The following is a 15,663-nucleotide window of genomic DNA, read 5'->3' on the forward strand; positions in this document are numbered from 1 at the left end:
ATATTGGGAGTCTCAGTACAAAATTTAGCCGCATTCGCCAACAACTTGCTGTTTTTTTCTTACTTAGCCACACACCTCCCTCCCAAATCTACTTAAAGATTTATCTCACTTTGGTTATCTCTCTAGTTTACAAATGAATTGTGCTAAATCCCAAGCCCTCAACATCTCTCTCCCAGACTCGTGGGTTACGCATTGTAAAGACAACTTTCCATTCCCATGGGCACCCGACAAGATAACTTATCTAGGCATTCAAATACCATCCAGACTGATTAAGCCCTATGACTTAAACTTTCTGATGCTTCTTAACAGAATTCAGGAGGACCTGAAAGATGGCAGCACCTCAATATTTCCTGGTTCGGGCGGTCAGCCCTACTCAAAATGAATGTACTCCCAAGACTGCTCTATTTATTGCAAACTATCCCCATTGCCCTGCCAGCGAATTTTTTTTCCCGTTACAAACAAGTCTTCAAAGTTCCTCTGGAAGGAGTCCCCACCTCCCATCGGGCACACCAGACTGGCCCTGCCGAAAACATCCGGGGGAATCGGTTTCCCCCGATCTTTTCAAATACTATCTACCTTGCCACCTCATCCGCATCGTCGACTGGAATGTGCATCAGCATAGAAAGGCTTGGGTTAAACTGGAGGAAGCCCAGGTTCCTATTCCTCTGTGCTCATCGCTAGAGATGTATAGAACTGTTCGCCGGCGAACAGTTCCCGGCGAACTTAGCATGTTCGCGTTCGCCGCTGCCGGCGAACATATGCGATGTTCGGTCCGCCCCCCATAAGACATCATTGAGGCAAACTTTGACCCTGAACTTTACAGTCAGCAGACACATTTCCAGCCAATCAGCATACCTCCCTCCCACACCCTCCCACCTCCTATAAATAAGCAAGGGCAGCATCCATCTTAGATCATTCTGAAGCAGTGTGTGTAGTGAGAGTAGGGAGAGAGCTGCTGCTGCTGCTGCTGCTGCTGCTGCTGCTGTTAAGCTAGGGACAGTTAGTCAGTGTTCCTGGTCTTGCAGTGTTCTTGGTCCACTACTGCTGTAATATCAGCACCCCAAAAAGCCCTTCTAAGGGCTGGTATTTGTGTTTTTTTTTTTTATATATATATATATATATATATATATATATATATATATATATACCTAGCGTCCCCAAAAGCCCTTTTAAGGGCTGGTAATTGAGTTGTTTCTTCTTATATATATATATATCTATCTAGTGTCCCCAAAAGCCCTTTTAAGGGCTGGTAATTGAGGATTCTTTTTATTTATATATATACATATATATATATATATATATATATATATATATATATATATATATATATATATATATATATAGTGTCCCCAAAAGCCCTTTTAAGGGCTGGTAAGGTAATAGAGTTTTTTCTTTATATATATATCTATATATATCTATTGTACACTGCAGTTGCCTGCCCGCTGTGTGTGAGAGGCCACAGACCTACCACAGACTGTACTGTGTGCACACCACACTCATTTCGGGTGGCACAGGCACAGTACCTTGCATTTTAAAAAATATTTTTTTTTTCCTCTGTCATAATTGCAGTGAGTGCTGTGTCAGGTCCACAGAGTGCACTGTACCCACTGCAGTGCACTGCCCACCACTGATATATATACGGTGGCACAGCATCTTGTTGCAATAAATTGAAAAAAAAAATATTTTTTATTATTGCAGTTGCCTGGGCTGCCAGTTACTGTCAGGTCCACAGAGTGTACTGTGCCCACTGCAGTGCCACTGTGTGCCCACCCACCACTGATATATAAGGTGGCACAGCAGCTTGCAAAGTAAAAAAAAATATATATATTTTTTAATTGCAGTTGCCTGGGTGCCAGTGACTGCTGTCAGGTCCACAGAGAGTGTACTGTGCCACTGCCCACCCACCACTGATATATAAGGTGGCACAGCAGCTTGCAAAGTAAAATAAAATATATTTTTTTAAAATTGCAGTTGCCTGGGTGCCAGTGACTGCTGTCAGGTCCACAGAGAGTGTACTGTGCCACTGCCCACCCACCACTGATAAATAAGGTGGCACAGCAGCTTGCAAAGTAAAATAAAATATATATTTTTTAAAATTGCAGTTGCCTGGGTGCCAGTGACTGCTGTCAGGTCCACAGAGAGTGTACTGTGCCACTGCCCACCCACCACTGATATATAAGGTGGCACAGCAGCTTGCAAAGTAAAATAAAATATATATTTTTTAAAATTGCAGTTGCCTGGGTGCCAGTGACTGCTGTCAGGTCCACAGAGAGTGTACTGTGCCACTGCCCACCCACCACTGATATATAAGGTGGCACAGCAGCTTGCCAAGTAAAAAAAATATATATATTTTTTAATTGCAGTTGCCTGAGTGCCAGTGACTGTCAGGTCCACAGAGTGTACTGTACCCACTGCCCAACACTCCTATAGGGTGGCACAGCACCTTGCACTCATAGTACACAACACATTAAAAAAGAAAATGACAGGCAGAGGCAGGCCACCCCGCAAGGGCCGTCGTGGTCGTGGTGCTGTGATTTCCTTAGGCCCTAGAATAATGCCCAGTGTTCAGAGGCCACCACAGACCCTGAACTCAAAAAATTCTGAGGCCATAGTTGACTGGCTTACACAAGACACCCAATCGTCTACAGCTTCCGCTCGGAACCCTAATGCACCATCCTCCTCCAGCTCAGCTTCGGGCACCTCTCAATTTACCACTCGCCAGCCCGCCGGCACCACCACCAACACTAGCACCACAGCCGCTTCACTTGATCCGTCAGAGGAGTTATTTTCACATCAGTTGGAAGAAATAAGTGATGCGCAACTATTAGTGCCAGAGGATGTAGATAACGGGGATATGTCTCAGTCAGGCAGCATTATACACATGGACGTACATTGTGATGATGATGATGTTGTACCTGCTGCTGCTGCCTTTGCTGAGTTGTCAAGTGAAGCGGCTGATGATGACGATGTGTCTGTGGATGTCACCTGGGTGCCTGCTCGAAGAGCAGAAGAAGAGGGGGAAAGTTCAGATGGGGAGACAGAGAGGAGGAGGAGACGAGTTGGAAGCAGGGGGAGGAGGTCATCGCAAGGAGCTAGTGGCGCAGTCAGACAGCATGTAGATTCGGCACCCGGGGTCAGCCAGACAGCACGCCAATCAACGCAAGCTGTTGCCACCACCAGAATGCCGTCCTTGCAAAGCTCAGCAGTGTGGCATTTTTTTTGTGTGTCTGCCTCTGATATCAGCGATGCCATTTGTAACCTGTGCCAAAAGAAACTGAGTCGTGGGAAGTCCAACACCCACCTAGGTACAACTGCTTTGCGAAGGCACATGATCTCACATCACAAACGCCTATGGGATCAACACATGAGTAAAAGCAGCACACAAACTGAAAGCCACCATCCTCCTCCTGGTCCAGCATCTTCAGCCACGTCAACCACTGCTGTCCTCCATGCCCCCTATCAACAACCCGCCCCTCCGCCTCTCACCTTCAGCAGTTCCTGCTCGTCACCTGCCCACAGTCAGGTGTCTGTCAAGGAAATGTTTGAGCGTAAAAAGCCAATCTCGCAGAGTCACCCCCTTGCCCGGCGTCTGACAGCTGGCTTGTCGGAACTCTTAGCCCGCCAGCTTTTACCATACAAGCTGGTGGAGTCTGAGGCCTTCAAAAAATTTGTCGCTATTGGGACACCGCAGTGGAAGGTACCCGGCCGAAATTATTTTTCACAAAAGGCAATCCCCAACCTGTACTCTATTGTGGAAAAGGAAATCATGTCACGTCTGGCACACAGTGTTGGGGCAAGGGTCCATCTGACCACTGATAGCTGGTCTGCAAAGCACGGTCAGGGCAGGTATATAACGTACACTGCGCATTGGGTAAACCTGCTGGCGGCTGCCAAGCATGGAATGCGTGGCTCTGCTGCAGAGGAGTTGGTGACACCGCCACGACTTGCAGGCAGGCCTGCTGCCACCTCCTCTACTCCTCCTACTCCATCCTCTTTGCTAACCTCCTCGGCTGAGTCCTCTTCTGCTGTTGCGTCTTGCTCCACACCAACTGCACCCCCCCAGCTCCCCAGGGGCTATTCCACATGCCGGATACGACAGTGTCACGCTGTCTTGGGGTTGACTTGCCTGAAAGCAGAGAGTCACACCGGACCAGCACTACTGTCCGCCCTGAACGCACAGGCGGATCAGTGGCTGACCCCGCACCAACTGGAGATCGGCAAAGTGGTGTGTGACAACGGGAGCAATTTGTTGGCGGCATTGAATTTGGGCAAGTTGACACATGTGCCGTGCATGGCACATGTGTTGAATCTGATTGTGCAACGTTTTGTGCAGAAGTACCCAGGCTTACAGGACGTCCTCAAGCAGGCCAGGAAGGTGTGTGGCCATTTCAGGCGTTCCTACACGGCCATGGCGCACTTTGCAGATATTCAGCGGCGAAACAACATGCCAGTGAGGCGCTTGATTTGCGACAGCCCGACACGTTGGAATTCAACACTGCTAATGTTCGACCGCCTGCTCCAACAAGAAAAAGCGGTCAACGAGTATTTGTATGACCGGGGTGCTAGGACAGCCTCTGCGGAGCTGGGTATTTTTTTGCCACGTTACTGGACGCTCATGCGCAATGCCTGTAGGCTCATGCGTCCTTTTGAGGAGGTGACAAACCTAGTGAGTCGCACTGAAGGCACCATCAGCGACATCATCCCATATGTTTTTTTCCTGGAGCGTGCCCTGCGAAGAGTGCTGGATCAGGCCGTAGATGAGCGTGAAGAGGAAGAGGAAGAGTTGTGGTCACCATCACCACCACCAGAAACAGCCTTACCATCGATTGCTGGACCTGCGGCAACACTGGAAGAGGAGTGTGAGGAAGAGGAGTCAGAGGAGGAATGTGGCTTTGAGGAGGAGGAACACCAACCACAGCAGGCATCCCAGGGTGCTCGTTGTCACCTATCTGGTACCCGTGGTGTTGTACGTGGCTGGGGGGAAGAACACACCTTCAATGACATCAGTGAGGACGAGGAATTGGACATGAGTAGCTCGGCATCCAACCTTGTGCAAATGGGGTCTTTCATGCTGTCATGCCTGTTGAGAGACCCTCGTATAAAAAGGCTGAAGGAGAACGACCTGTACTGGGTGGCCACGCTACTAGACCCCCGGTATAAGCAGAAAGTCTGTGATATGTTACCCAATTACCGGCAGTCGCAAAGGATGCAGCAGCTACAAAATAAGTTAAAAACTATGCTTTACACAGCGTATAAGGGTGATGTCACAGCACAACGGGAATCCAACAGGGGAAGAGGTGAAAGTAATCCTCCTCCTACCACCACAACCACGCCGGCAAGGACAGGACGCTTTACAGACGTCTTGTTGATGGAGGACATGCGGAGCTTTTTTAGTCCTATGCATCGCCACAGCCCTTCGGGGTCCACCCTCAGAGAACGACTCGACCGACAGGTAGCAGACTACCTTGCCTTAACTGCAGATATCGACACTCTGAGGAGCGATGAACCCCTTGACTACTGGGTGTGCAGGCTTGACCTGTGGCCTGAGCTATCCCAATTTGCCATTGAACTTCTGGCCTGCCCCGCTTCAAGTGTGCTGTCAGAAAGGACCTTCAGCGCAGCAGGAGGTATTGTCACTGAGAAGAGAAGTCGCCTAGGTCAAAAAAGTCTTGATTACCTCACGTTTATTAAGATGAATGAGGCATGGATCCCGAAGGGACTGATAGTGGGGGATGCATTTGACTAAAAAAGGCCTGGTGATGACTGAGATGCCTTGGCCTAAAAATGGTCCACACGCTGCTGTATATAATCATTCTCTGCATGCCGGATGACTTACGTGACGTCTCCGCCACCAACTACGGTTCAAGCCGCAATGTTTTAGTGCACTTTCTGCCTTAAAACCTCAATTTTTCAGGCCGCTGCTACAGCAGCGGCTGCAACAATACCTACTTTTTCATGCATGTGTACATGCCTAATTTTTCTGGCCTCTGGTGCTACACTGTGGCTGCAAAAAAACAAAAAAAAAGGCACATACATGTGTCAATTCCCCTTCGTGATCGTTACCTTGTCGTGGTGAAGGGGCTTGCGTATCACAATGAAGCGATCACCTCTAGGATTGTGTTGGCACACCCCAGATGATAAGGTCGTTGCTTCATTGTGTACAGACCAAAAGCGATCCGCAGGATAATTTTTCATAAAAAAAAACATTCATTTTCTTTCATTCTTTCTGCGGAGCTGGGTATTTTTTGGCCGGGTTACTGAATGCTCATGAACAATGGCTGTAGGCTCATGCGTCCTTTTGCGGAGATGACAACCCTGGTGGTCAGTCGAACCCAAGGCAACATCATCGACCTCATCCCATATGCGTTTTTTCTGGAGCGTGCCCTGCGAAGAGTACTGGATCAGGCTGTAGATGAGCATGAAGAGGAAGAGTTGTGGTCCTCATCACCACCAGAAGCAGCCTTGTCGTTGTCAATTGCTGGACCTGTGGCAACGCAGAGAGAGGAGTCTGAAGAAGAGAAGTCAGAGGAGGAAGGTGGCTTTGAGGAGGTGGAATACCAGCCACAGCAGGCGTCCCAGGGGGCTTGTTCTCACCTTTCGGGGACCCTTGGTGTTGTATGTGGCTGGGTGGAGGAAGAGACCTTCAATGATGTCAGTGAGGACAAGGAACGGGACATGGCTAGCTTGGTATCCAACCTTGTGCAAATGGGGAGTTTGCGGTTGTGCAAATGGACTGACTGACTGTTAAACGGGGAGTTTGGTCTGTCAGAGTTTGGTCTGTCACTGTGAAGCGGGCGACGGGCGTAACCCTTACACTACTTAACCGATAAAACATCATACCTGATCATATTCACACACTGGATGTTTTAGTGCTGGTTTACACTGCCGCTACCACTAAAGTAGCGTCGCTTCCAGTGCGACTTTGGCGCGACTTAGCGCGACTTTGGCGTGACCTCATCGCGAGGCGACTTTTTATTTGGCCAATCACAATATCATGTTTTGTGACCGTCACCTAATTTCCTTTTTCCTGTTTTTTGTTTTACATATTTCCCCATGTGTGCAGTGTTGTCTGTGTCATAGCTCAACTGATAGGCATGTTTGCCTTGGCATATCATATTTCAGCTTGCCAGAAAGAAAAAAAGACAGCTGGAAAGACACTGCATTAGTTTTCTACTAAAAATCATAAGAAAAATGCTGTTTTTTTTGGGTTGTGGACATACTACAGAGCTGAAACTTGACAGGTACACTTTTTAGACCCCCCAGACACTAAATACAAAAAATGACATGCCTGCCTAAAAAAATGCCCGCTAAATGCCTGCAAGAAAAAAAGCCAGCCGCAGAGAAGCCATATTCCTGAAAATATAAGAAAAATGCTGTTTTTTAGGGGTTCTGGAAATGCTACAGAGCTGAAACTTGACAGGTACACTTTTTAGACCCCCCAGACACTAAATACAAAAAATTACATGCCTGCCTAAAAAAATGCCCGCTAAATGCCTGCAAGAGAAAAAGCCAGCCGCAGAGAAGCCGTATTCCTGAAAATATAAGAAAAATGCTGTTTTTTTAGGGGTTCTGGACATGCTACAGAGCTGAAACTTGACAGGTACACTTTTTAGACCCCCCAGACACTAAATACAAAAAATGACATGCCTGCCTAAAAAAATGCCCGATAAATGCCTGCAAGAGAAAAAGCCAGCCGCAGAGAAGCCGTATTCCTGAAAATATAATAAAAATGCTGTTTTTTAGGGGTTCTGGACATGCTACAGAGCTGAAACTTGACAGGTACACTTTTTAGACCCCCCAGACACTAAATACAAAAAATGACATGCCTGCCTAAAAAAATGCCCGATAAATGCCTGCAAGAGAAAAAGCCAGCCGCAGAGAAGCCGTATTACTGAAAATATAATAAAAATGCTGTTTTTTAGGGGTTCTGGACATGCTACAGAGCTGAAACTTGACAGGTACACTTTTTAGACCCCCCAGACACTAAATACAAAAAATGACATGCCTGCCTAAAAAAATGCCCGCTAAATGCCTGCAAGAGAAAAAGCCAGCCGCAGAGAAGCCGTATTCCTGAAAATATAGACAAAAAATGGAGGGTCCCCCTAGGGTTTGGGACTTTAACGGCAAGCACACTTCCACAGATGTATAAAAGTAAAAATATTTTTATTATTAACAACAAGTTAAAAATAGATCTCAATGAATCTGAGATATTACATAAATGATAAAGAGAATACAAATAATGTGGTAACACAAATAATCTATATATGGTTGAAAAAAATGATGGTGCATATACTCAAAGGTATATGTTGGTTTCTTGAAGGAAATCCTCCCACCCGACGCGTTTCAGGCACGCAGGCCTTTCTTCAGGGGTCTGGGAAGTGGGGAGGTTTTTTTGATTTCCTGCATGACATGGTAGATATTGTATAAATTAATTTCATAACAAATTATGTCAGTTTCAGTATATTTCAAGTATAAGATGTTATACCTGTAGAAGAAAACTGGATATAAAAGTTTCATACCTGTAGGTTGCTTGAAATGTGACAAGAGAGTCACTGCTGATAAAAGTAAGAGAAAAGAGAGGGGTTCCGCTGTGCTTAGTGCCGACGTATGCACCCCTAAGTCCCTGGGGGTGTAGATCTTCGCCAAAGTGGCCCCAGCGAGGATGCCTGAAAGGAGGCTGCACGTGTCTCTGTGTAAACGTATATGTAGGAGAATCAAATTATTTGAAGATGTATTAAAAGGGATAACTAAACTGCTCTTAGGATAGGTGTAGAAGTAAGAGGAGAGATACCTTGTAATAGAAGTGTTGACACTTCTGGTTAAGAGGATGTACTTGTTATGTTGAAGGTCACAGGGTAGGGGGTGTTGTAAGTTGGTAGAGTCAGCTGAAAAATATATATTATATATACATATATATACATATATGTGTATCCTGTTATATATTGGAATTTGCTCGTACAGTATTCTACCAGGGAGAGTGTTTAATATTCATACCTTAATTAATTTATTGCGTAAGGATTTCCTGACCAGAAGTCGTTTTGCTGGTTGTCAGAAGTTGGCAGAGTATTGTCCCTAAATAGGATGAATTAATCCGTGTTTTTGGTTCTCTTCTCTAGGTTTGGGAGGTGCATCTGGGAACCAGAGATATGGCATATATGTTACACATCGTGGGCAGAAAAGGGGGTAAAAAGGTGGAAATAAATTAAATTAAAATAGATCCAACTGGTAAGTTACCTGGTGATGTTTCAATAGCAAGGATTTTTTCAAGTGTCAGTTTCCTTATCAGATTCCTGAAATGACAAGTTTTTTCCTCCTTATTGGGGTCAGCCAGTGGTAAGGAAGGTAAAAATGGCTTGTGGGGGGGTCCCAGGTGGTTACCTTATATGTTGCAGGTCACGTATGTAGTCATCGGCGGCGGATGCTATATCTGGCATCCGTCGCCGTTTAAATGCCCATGAAAGACGCCGGAGCATGCGCAGTGCGGGCCGCGAGCACGCTCCGGCGTCATCTGTACAGCCAATGGCATCCACCGCCGATGGAACGCAGGACACGCCCCCGGATGCGGAAGTGCGGCCTGCGTTTCAACGGCGCCGACGCAGTGATTGGTCCCTGAGCTGCGGGCGGGGCCAATGGATTCGGCCGTCATCCGCAGGAGGGGCCAAGTAGCGGGGGGGCCCGTGACAAGGTCACGTCTCCCCCCGGGTGCGCCGGGTGGGGCCACAAGGAGAAAGTCAGCCCCAGGGGATGGAAAACAGGGAGAGGGCGGGGTCGGCTACCGCACAAAGGAATCCCTTAAAGAAAAAGAAGAGGAGCGAAGTGTATGGAGAAAAATGATTGGGAAATAAATGGAAGATGGGGTGAAATAGAATAATTGGTGAAAAATGCCTTGATTTGTTGGGGGCATTCATTCATAATACAGACAAGATATATTAGACACTACAAATGAGATATAGTATTGTTTCAAAATTAATAAATAAACATTATATCCGTATATATGAGAAATGTATATTTAAAAATAGCTTATTACAGGTTGAATGGTATTAGAAAGATATTTATCCTGAGTATTGAAATGGACATAATACATCTACAATAGTCCGTATATATAAAGTTAGTTACACATTGCGTGCCCACCTATGTCTATATTATGTGGTACATAAGTATGAATAATGAAATAAATGAAGAAAGGAATTATGATGTAAAACCTGGGAACAGGAACCTCTAGTGGTCTGGGAACATCAGACCTAATTAGTGAAAAACAGAGCAATAGACAATCCATTTGAGAAATTCATATTGGGATGCATTACATTAGTGCGCATGGAGAGAAGGGGGAAAAAAAAAAAAAATGCCAAATGGCGGCTAATCCCTGAACATGTGGTATGGAGCTGTATAGGGCTTCAACATCCACTGCCACTAGTAGGGCGTCCGGGGGTATGACCAGGCCTTCGATTATTTGAAGTAGGTGGATAGTATCTTTTACATAAGATGTAAGATCTTCCACGTATGGTCTTAATTTCTCATCAACGAGTTTGCTTAGATTTTCGGAGATGCATACCCCCGGACGCCCTACTAGTGGCAGTGGATGTTGAAGCCCTATACAGCTCCATACCACATGTTCAGGGATTAGCCGCCATCCGACGTGTCCTTCAACAAACTAATCCTATACCCACTCCATTTAATGACTTTCTTATTCAAGCTTTAGAACATATTCTGACTCACAATGTCTTCTCGTTCAACGGTTCCCATTTCCTCCAGGTACAAGGCGTGGCAATGGGGACAGGCTGTGCCCCATCCTACGCCAACCTATACCTGGGGGAATGGGAGCGTTCATTCCTATTAGACCCTACACTGGCTTCGTTCACGGATCACATTTTGTCCTGGTACAGATACATAGATGACGTGTTCATCATATGGACCGGACCCCAGAGCTTATTACACGAGTGCGTAACACGCATGAACAAGAACCACTTTAATTTATCATTCACCATGACATGTCACCAACAGACAATAAACTTTCTTGACGTAACCATAGAAAAAAACACAGATGGCCTACTCACTAGCTCAATATACCGGAAACCCACTGCTGGGAACACCATTTTGCATGCCACCAGTTCACACCCAGCCCCCCTTCTCAAATCTATTCCCTACAGTCAGTACCTTAGAATTCGCCGCAACTGCTCAAAGAATGAAACATTCCAAATTGAAGCTAACAAACTAAGAGAGAGACTCCGTAAACGGGGATACTCCAACACATGTTTAAAAAGAGCCTTCAAACGTGCCGCTGAAAAAAACAGAGCAGATCTACTATTCCCTAAATTACCTAAGAAAGCAACAACAAAGAAAACAGACACCATCCGAATTATCACCAAATACACTAAACAGCATGCCACAGTCAAGAAAATTATTAACAAATACTGGCATCTCCTGACAATCGATCCCACCCTCAATCAACACATACAACAATACCCAGCAATTACTTTTAGAAAAACAAAATCTCTGAAGGACATGCTAGTCCACAGCGAATACACAGGTGAACCCAGGCGAGACCCCTGCAAAAGACCAGGAACTTTCCGTTGCGGTGGATGCCCATATTGCCAATATATGTGTGTAACCCCCAACTTTGTTCTACCTAACGGTAAAAAATACCAACCACGCCACTATGCCAACTGCAACACCACCGGGGTAGTATATTTACTACTATGCCCATGCGGTGGGTACTATGTAGGCAAAACCAAACTGGAGTTCCATAACAGAGCTTACCGACATATCCTAAGCATGAAGACGGCAAACCCCGACCTTCCCTTAGGCAGACATGTAAGAGACTTCCACCAAGGCCACTTCCCGGCTATTCAATTCATAATTCTAGATAGAATACACCCAAACAAAAGAGGGGGTGACTGGAACAAAATACTCTTACAACGTGAAACACGTTGGATAGTAGAACTTAATGCCACCTCGCCCCCGGGCCTCAATGACTCTCTCAGCTTCCGACCCTTCTTGGAAGGGTTCTCCTCTGGAGGCTGGGAAAAATAATTCCATTCACTCCACATGCCAATTATATATATATTTTTTTTTTCCCCTTTTTTCCCCCTTCTCTCCATGCGCACTAATGTAATGCATCCCAATATGAATTTCTCAAATGGATTGTCTATTGCTCTGTTTTTCACTAATTAGGTCTGATGTTCCCAGACCACTAGAGGTTCCTGTTCCCAGGTTTTACATCATAATTCCTTTCTTCATTTATTTCATTATTCATACTTATGTACCACATAATATAGACATAGGTGGGCACGCAATGTGTAACTAACTTTATATATACGGACTATTGTAGATGTATTATGTCCATTTCAATACTCAGGATAAATATCTTTCTAATACCATTCAACCTGTAATAAGCTATTTTTAAATATACATTTCTCATATATACGGATATAATGTTTATTTATTAATTTTGAAACAATACTATATCTCATTTGTAGTGTCTAATATATCTTGTCTGTATTATGAATGAATGCCCCCAACAAATCAAGGCATTTTTCACCAATTATTCTATTTCACCCCATCTTCCATTTATTTCCCAATCATTTTTCTCCATACACTTCGCTCCTCTTCTTTTTCTTTAAGGGATTCCTTTGTGCGGTAGCCGACCCCGCCCTCTCCCTGTTTTCCATCCCCTGGGGCTGGCGCACCCGGGGGGAGACGTGACCTTGTCACGGGCCCCCCCGCTACTTGGCCCCTCCTGCGGATGACGGCCGAATCCATTGGCCCCGCCCGCAGCTCAGGGACCAATCACTGCGTCGGCGCCGTTGAAACGCAGGCCGCACTTCCGCATCCGGGGGCGTGTCCTGCGTTCCATCGGCGGTGGATGCCATTGGCTGTACAGATGACGCCGGAGCGTGCTCGCGGCCCGCACTGCGCATGCTCCGGCGTCTTTCATGGGCATTTAAACGGCGACGGATGCCAGATATAGCATCCGCCGCCGATGACTACATACGTGACCTGCAACATATAAGGTAACCACCTGGGACCCCCCCACAAGCCATTTTTACCTTCCTTACCACTGGCTGACCCCAATAAGGAGGAAAAAACTTGTCATTTCAGGAATCTGATAAGGAAACTGACACTTGAAAAAATCCTTGCTATTGAAACATCACCAGGTAACTTACCAGTTGGATCTATTTTAATTTAATTTATTTCCACCTTTTTACCCCCTTTTCTGCCCACGATGTGTAACATATATGCCATATCTCTGGTTCCCAGATGCACCTCCCAAACCTAGAGAAGAGAACCAAAAACACGGATTAATTCATCCTATTTAGGGACAATACTCTGCCAACTTCTGACAACCAGCAAAACGACTTCTGGTCAGGAAATCCTTACGCAATAAATTAATTAAGGTATGAATATTAAACACTCTCCCTGGTAGAATACTGTACGAGCAAATTCCAATATATAACAGGATACACATATATGTATATATATGTATATATAATATATATTTTTCAGCTGACTCTACCAACTTACAACACCCCCTACCCTGTGACCTTCAACATAACAAGTACATCCTCTTAACCAGAAGTGTCAACACTTCTATTACAAGGTATCTCTCCTCTTACTTCTACACCTATCCTAAGAGCAGTTTAGTTATCCCTTTTAATACATCTTCAAATAATTTGATTCTCCTACATATACGTTTACACAGAGACACGTGCAGCCTCCTTTCAGGCATCCTCGCTGGGGCCACTTTGGCGAAGATCTACACCCCCAGGGACTTAGGGGTGCATACGTCGGCACTAAGCACAGCGGAACCCCTCTCTTTTCTCTTACTTTTATCAGCAGTGACTCTCTTGTCACATTTCAAGCAACCTACAGGTATGAAACTTTTATATCCAGTTTTCTTCTACAGGTATAACATCTTATACTTGAAATATACTGAAACTGACATAATTTGTTATGAAATTAATTTATACAATATCTACCATGTCATGCAGGAAATCAAAAAAACCTCCCCACTTCCCAGACCCCTGAAGAAAGGCCTGCGTGCCTGAAACGCGTCGGGTGGGAGGATTTCCTTCAAGAAACCAACATATACCTTTGAGTATATGCACCATCATTTTTTTCAACCATATATAGATTATTTGTGTTACCACATTATTTGTATTCTCTTTATCATTTATGTAATATCTCAGATTCATTGAGATCTATTTTTAACTTGTTGTTAATAATAAAAATATTTTTACTTTTATACATCTGTGGAAGTGTGCTTGCCGTTAAAGTCCCAAACCCTAGGGGGACCCTCCATTTTTTGTCTATTCAGTCCAGGGATGTTGGCAAACCACTTCCAAGTTTCCACATAGCTGGGGTATATCTCTTTGATCCTGAAAATATAAGAAAAATGCTGTTTTTTAGGGGTTCTGGACATGCTACAGAGCTGAAACTTGACAGGTACACTTTTTAGATCCCCCAGACACTAAATACAAAAAATGACATGCCTGCCTAAAAAAATGCCCGATAAATGCCTGCAAGAGTAAAAGCCAGCCGCAGAGAAGCCGTATTCCTGAAAATATAATAAAAATGCTGTTTTTTAGGGGTTCTGGACATGCTACAGAGCTGAAACTTGACAGGTACACTTTTTAGACCCCCCAGACACTAAATACAAAAAATGACATGCCTGCCTAAAAAAATGCCCGATAAATGCCTGCAAGAGAAAAAGCCAGCTGCAGAGAAGCCTTATTACTGAAAATATAATAAAAATGCTGTTTTTTAGGGGTTCTAGACATGCTACAGAGCTGAAACTTGACAGGTACACTTTTTAGACCCCCCAGACACTAAATACAAAAAATGACATGCCTGCCTAAAACAATGCCCGCTAAATGCCTGCAAGAGAAAAAGCCAGCCGCAGAGAAGCCGTATTCCTGAAAATATAAGAAAAATGCTGTTTTTTAGGGGTTCTGGACATGCTACAGAGCTGAAACTTGACAGGTACACTTTTTAGACCCCCCAGACACTAAATACAAAAAATGACATGCCTGCCTAAAAAAATGCCCGATAAATGCCTGCAAGAGAAAAAGCCAGCCGCAGAGAAGCCGTATTACTGAAAATATAAGAAAAATGCTGTTTTTTAGGGGTTCTGGACATGCTACAGAGCTGAAACTTGACAGGTACACTTTTTAGACCCCCCAGATACTGAATACAAAAAATGACATGCCTGCCTAAAAAAATGCCCGCTAAATGCCTGCAAGAAAAAAAGCCAGCCGCAGAGAAGCCATATTCCTGAAAATATAAGAAAAATGCTGTTTTTTAGGGGTTCTGGACATGCTACAGAGCTGAAACTTGACAAGTACACTTTTTAGACCCCCCAGACACTAAATACAAAAAATTACATGCCTGCCTAAAAAAATGCCCGCTAAATGCCTGCAAGAGAAAAAGCCAGCCGCAGAGAAGCCATATTCCTGAAAATATAAGAAAAATGCTGTTTTTTAGGGGTTCTGGACATGCTACAGAGCTGAAACTTGACAGGTACACTTTTTAGACCCCCCAGACACTAAATACAAAAAATGACATGCCTGCCTAAAAAAATGCCCGATAAATGCCTGCAAGAGAAAAAGCCAGCCGCAGAGAAGCCATATTCCTGAAAATATAAGACAAATGCTGTTTTTTAGGGGT

This window comes from Pelophylax lessonae (genome assembly GCF_965119305.1).
Source record: "Pelophylax lessonae genome assembly, chromosome: 12".
NCBI classification, from domain to species: Eukaryota; Metazoa; Chordata; class Amphibia; order Anura; family Ranidae; genus Pelophylax; species Pelophylax lessonae.